The sequence below is a fragment of the Procambarus clarkii genome, chromosome 3 (genome assembly GCF_040958095.1).
Source record: "Procambarus clarkii isolate CNS0578487 chromosome 3, FALCON_Pclarkii_2.0, whole genome shotgun sequence".
Lineage (NCBI taxonomy): Eukaryota > Metazoa > Arthropoda > Malacostraca > Decapoda > Cambaridae > Procambarus > Procambarus clarkii.
In genome coordinates this window covers 40,362,863-40,368,941 of record NC_091152.1, presented here as the reverse complement: position 1 = coordinate 40,368,941, position 6,079 = coordinate 40,362,863, and positions in this window count along the sequence as shown.

Genomic DNA, 6,079 nt, shown 5'->3' with positions numbered 1-6,079 from the left:
AGCCAACCTGCAAGATGATTTAAGGGCAGCAAAGGAGGAGATAAGATACCTAAAGGAGACTCTTCCACAATACCAGGCACAAACCGTACCCCAGGGAGATGGGAATGCTACTGTGGAGGGGACCACCACAACCCAGATCTCATTTGCTGAAATGCTTAAAAAGAGCCCTGAAGCTAGGTCTGCGGTTAAGGAAGTTGCCATGGAAGTGGCTTCCTCTCAGGAAGCAGCTAGATGTACTAGCCGGCTGATAGAGAGAAATAGAGCAGTAGTAGTAGCAGGCATTGAAGAACAAACAGGGACCAGACCAAAGGAGCGGAGAGACAAGGACAAAAACATGATTAAAGAGATCCTTAAAGAGGTAAGGATGGAGGGAGCTGAGCGAAATGTTGAAAAGGTTTTCAGGCTTGGAAAGTACAACAAGGACAGAGACCGAATGATAAAGGTGGTTTTCATGAGCGAAATCGCGAAAGAGGAACTGCTAGCAAGGAAGTGTTGTCTAAAAGGTGTAGAGAAGTTCAAGAAAATATTCCTGCAGAGGGATATGACAAGGGAAGAGAGAATACGGACAGCAGACGCGAGGAAGGAGCGCAGGGAGAGAGAAGGAAATCAGAGTACCACAACCCAGAACCCTACAATCCCAGAGGGAAGTGGAGAACCCTCCTCAAACAGTGCAACAGCCACAGGGATTGGGGCACCACCCCCAAATTCTACCCAACAGACACCCAACCTGCCCCATCCCCTGTCAGCCCCCCACTAAGTACCCACCTAGGGCACCCTCCCCCCACCCACCCCCCTCCCCCCACTCACCCCCCTTCTCCCCCTCACCCCTCTCCCCAGGACCTCCCTTCTCCCCCATCCCCCATGCCCTCCCTTCTCCCACATGCCTTCCCGTCTCTCCCACCCCCATGCCCTCCCTTCTCTCCCTCCCCCCTAAGCCCCCCACTCTCCCCCACCCCACCTAAGTCTTCCCCTCTCCCCCACTCCCTAAACCCTCCCTCTTCCTCACCCACCTCAGCCCTCCCTTTTCCCCCACGCCCCCCAAGCCCTCCACCCTTTTCTCTCCCCCCAAGCCCCCCCATCTCCCCTATCCCCCACAGCCTCTCCTCCCCCCATGCTTCCCCAACCCTCCCTCTCTTACCCACCCCCTGTACCCTCCCCCTCTTATCCACCCCCTGTACCCTCCCCCTCTTATCCACCCCCTGTACCCTCCCCCTCTTATCCACCCCTGTACCCTCCCCCTCTCCCCCACCACCCCAAGCCCTCCCTCCTCCACCAATCCCCCCGTGCCAGGTCCCCCCAGCTCCCACTCACCCCAGATCCCAAAGGTCCCCCCCAGAAAAGAAGCAGAAGAGAGTCAGTTTCAGGGTGATGTACTCAAACATAGATGGGATCACAAGCAAGACAAGTGAACTAAGGGAAAGAGCACAAGAAGTTAACCCAGATGTAATCGGACTCACTGAAACAAAACTCTCTGGAATCATAACGAATGCCGTGTTTCCCCAGGAGTATACAGTAATAAGGAAAGAGAGGGAAGGTAGAGGAGGAGGCGGAGTGGCCCTACTCATGAGAAGGGAATGGAGTTTTAAGGAGATGGCCATCCCGGGCTGTGAGGAGTTCAGAGACTACATAGCAGGCACCATAACAATGGGAGGACCAAGAATAGTAGTAGCAGTAATATACAACCCTCCACCAAATGACAGGAGACCCAGTCAAGAGTATGAAAACAACAACAAGGCAGTTAACACTATAATTGAGAGGGCAGCCTCTGCTGCCTGTAGAAATAGATCCCACCTGCTCATCATGGGCGACTTCAATCACGGAAAGATTGACTGGGAGAACAAGGAACCGCATGGAGGCGAGGATACGTGGAGAGCCAAACTATTGGAGGTGGTGACAAGCAACTTTTTAACGCAGCATGTCGGAGAACCCACAAGGATGAGAGGCAATGACGAACCAGCGAGACTCGACCTAGTCTTCACTCTGAACGACTCCGACATAAGAGAAATCGGTTTTGAGGACCCAGTAGGAATGAGCGACCACAGTGTACTGGTGTTTGAGTACTTGATTGAAGAAGGGTTATTGAACTCGAGGAGGGATACCGAAACCAAAAGGTTAGCATACCGAAAGGGAAACTATGAGGGGATAAGAAAATTCCTAACAGATATAGCATGGGAAACAGAGCTCAGGGAAAAGACGGCCCAAGATATGATGGATTACATCACGCAGAAGTGCAAGGACGCAGCAAACAAGTTTGTCCCAGTCCAAAAGGAAAACAGAGAAATGAAGATGAGAAACCCATGGTTTAATCAAAGATGTAGGCTAGCTAAGCAGCAAAGTAAAAGGGCATGGAGAAACTATAGGAATAACAGGACACTGGAGAGCAGAGAAAGATACCAGAATGCCAGGAATGAATATGTCAGGATGAGAAGAGAGGCAGAAAGACAATACGAAAATGACATCGCAAGCAAGGCAAAGACTCAGCCTAAATTGTTGCATAGCCACATTAGGAGAAAAACAACAGTAAAGGAACAGGTTATGAGATTAAGGATAGGGGCGGAAGGATTCACTACAAATGACAAGGAAGTGTGTGAGGAATTGAATAAGAAATTCCAGGAGGTCTTCACCTTAGAACAAGGAGAAATTCCAGAGGTAAGTGAGGGAATAGCTAACCAGGAACCACTGGAAGAGTTTGAGATTACCAGTGGGGAAGTAAGGAAGTGTTTACTAGAGTTGGACGTGACGAAGGCTATAGGCCCAGATGGAATCTCCCCTTGGGTTCTAAAGGAAGGAGCAAGAGAACTGAGCCTACCACTCTCCATAGTGTATAACAAATCACTGGCAACAGGGGAACTGCCAGATATTTGGAAAGCAGCTAACGTAGTCCCGATATACAAGAAAGGGGATAGACAGGAGGCACTGAACTACAGGCCAGTGTCCCTAACCTGCATACCATGCAAGCTGATGGAGAAGATTGTGCGAAAAAAACTAGTGGAGCATCTGGAGCGAAGGAACTTTGTAACACAGCATCAACATGGGTTCAGGGATGGCAGGTCCTGCCTCACAGGGTTACTTGAATTCTACGACCAGGCAACAAAAATAAGGCAAGAAAGAGAAGGGTGGGCAGACTGCATATTTTTGGATTGTCAGAAAGCCTTTGATACAGTGCCACACAAGAGGCTAGTGCGAAAGTTGGAGATGCAGGCTGGAGTGAGAGGGAAGGTACTCCGGTGGATAGAGGAATACCTAAGCAACAGGAGACAACGAGTCTGTGTGAGGGGTGAAGTCTCAGATTGGCGAGACGTCACAAGTGGAGTCCCGCAGGGGTCAGTCCTCGGACCTATACTGTTTCTGGTATATGTAAATGATCTCCCAGAGGGTATAGATTCGTTCCTCTCAATGTTTGCCGACGATGCAAAAATTATGAGGAGGATTGAAACAGAGGATGATAGTAGGAGGCTACAAGATGACCTGGATAGACTGAGTGAATGGTCCAACAAATGGCTGTTGAAGTTCAACCCGAGTAAATGCAAAGTAATGAAACTAGGCAGTGGAAACAGGAGGCCAGGCACAGGATACAGAATAGGAGATGAAGTACTTAATGAAACAGACAGAGAGAAAGATCTAGGAGTTGATATCACACCAAACCTGTCTCCTGAAGCCCACATAAAGAGAATAACGTCTGCGGCATATGCGAGGCTGGCTAACATCAGAACGGCGTTCAGGAACCTGTGTAAGGAATCATTCAGAATCTTGTACACCACATATGTAAGACCAATCCTGGAGTATGCGGCCCCAGCATGGAGCCCGTACCTTGTCAAGCACAAGACGAAGCTGGAAAAAGTCCAAAGGTATGCTACTAGACTAGTCCCAGAACTAAGAGGCATGAGTTATGAGGAAAGGCTGCGGGAAATGCACCTCACGACACTGGAAGACAGAAGAGTAAGGGGAGACATGATCACAACCTACAAAATCCTCAGGGGAATCGACCGGGTAAACAAGGACGAACTTTTCAACACTGGTGGGACGCGAACAAGGGGACACAGGTGGAAGCTGAGTACCCAAATGAGCCACAGAGACGTTAGAAAGAACTTTTTCAGTGTCAGAGTAGTTAGCAAATGGAATGCATTAGGAAGTGATGTGGTGGAGGCTGACTCCATTCACAGTTTCAAATGTAGATATGATAGAGCCCAATAGGCTCAGGAATCTGTACACCAGTTGATTGACGGTTGAGAGGCGGGACCAAAGAGCCAGAGCTCAACCCCCGCAAGCACAATTAGGTGAGTACAATTAGGTGAGTACACACACCCCTCCCTCCTGTGCACACACACACATACACACCCCTCCCTCCTGTGCACACACACACACACACCCCTCCCTCCTGTGCACACACACACACACACACACACCCCTCCCTCCTGTACACACACACACACACACACCCCTCCCTCCTGTGCACACACACACACACACACACCCCTCCCTCCTGTACACACACACACACACACACCCCTCCCTCCTGTGCACACACACACACACACACACCCCTCCCTCCTGTACACACACACACACACACCCCTCCCTCCTGTACACACACACACACCCCTCCCTCCTGCACACACACACACACACACACACACACACACACACACACACACACACACACCCCTCCCTCCTGTGCACACACACACACACACACACCCCTCCCTCCTGTACACACACACACACACACACACCCCTCCCTCCTGTACACACACACACACACCCCTCCCTCCTGTATACACACACACACACCCCTCCCTCCTGCACACACACACACACACACACACACACACACACACACCCCTCCCTCCTGTGCACACACACACACACACACACACACACACACACCCCTCCCTCCTGTACACACACACACACACACCCCTCCCTCCTGTGCACACACACACACACACACACACACACACACACACACACACACACACACACACACACCCCTCCCTCCTGTACACACACACACACACACACACACACACACACCTCCCTCCTGTGCACACACACACACACACACACCCCTCCCTCCTGTACACACACACACACACACACACACACACACACACACACACACACACACACACACCCCTCCCTCCTGTACACACACACACACACACACACACACACACACACACACCTCCCTCCTGTGCACACACACACACACACACACACCCCTCCCTCCTGTACACACACACACACACACACCCCTCCCTCCTGTGCACACACACACACACACACACCCCCTCCCTCCTGTGCACACACACACACACACCCCTCCCTCCTGTACACACACACACACACACACCCCTCCCTCCTGTGCACACACACACACACACACACACACACCTCCCTCCTGTACACACACACACACACACCCCTCCCTCCTGTACACACACACACCCCTCCCTCCTGTACACACACACACACACACACACACCCCTCCCTCCTGTACACACACACACACACACACCCCTCCCTCCTGCACACACACACACACACACACACACCCCTCCCTCCTGTACACATACACACACACACACACACACCCCTCCCTCCTGTACACACACACACACACACACACACCCCTCCCTCCTGTGCACACACACACATACACACCCCTCCCTCCTGTGCACACACACACACACACCCCTCCCTCCTGTGCACACACACACACACACACACACACCTCCCTCCTGTACACACACACACACACACACCCCTCCCTCCTGTGCACACACACACACACACACACCCCTCCCTCCTGTACACACACACACACACACACCCCTCCCTCCTGTGCACACACACACACACACACACCCCTCCCTCCTGTACACACACACACACACCCCTCCCTCCTGTACACACACACACACCCCTCCCTCCTGCACACACACACACACACACACACACACACACACACACACACACACACACACACCCCTCCCTCCTGTGCACACACACACACACACACACCCCTCCCTCCTGTACACCACACACACACACACCCCTCCCTCCTGTGCACACACAC